The sequence below is a fragment of the Penaeus monodon genome, chromosome 24 (genome assembly GCF_015228065.2).
Source record: "Penaeus monodon isolate SGIC_2016 chromosome 24, NSTDA_Pmon_1, whole genome shotgun sequence".
Lineage (NCBI taxonomy): Eukaryota > Metazoa > Arthropoda > Malacostraca > Decapoda > Penaeidae > Penaeus > Penaeus monodon.
The window spans coordinates 15,487,731-15,488,005 of record NC_051409.1 but is presented as its reverse complement, the minus strand read 5'-3'; the positions used below and the strand labels follow the sequence as shown (position 1 = coordinate 15,488,005).

Sequence of the window (275 nt, the reverse complement as noted above, 5' to 3'; positions counted from 1 at the left end):
GCGCAAGCCCGTGCGTGTTGAAAGGAATTCCCAAAGGTTTATCAGGTCACACGTCACACAGACGTTTGCCTTATCAACAGTCATGAATTACTTTATCTTTGCCTGGAGTAAGTTTTATCATCTACTAGCACGCTGTTGATAATATGATTCATTTCTTTTGTTTTAAACTCTTACTGGAGTATCGTCATTGATGGCAGCAGTCATAGTCACACCAATGTCTGTTGTTGCTATATAATGATATCCGCAGGAATACCAGCTGTATTTCTTGAGTGATA

General features: G+C 39.6%; 1 protein-coding gene across 1 annotated transcript in view; it reads left to right on the top strand.

Moving 5' to 3' along the window:
• Nucleotides 1–275, top strand: part of LOC119588628 (UDP-glucosyltransferase 2-like) — a gene marked incomplete in the record, with an annotated part of 30,326 nt that overhangs the window by 26,996 nt on the left and 3,055 nt on the right.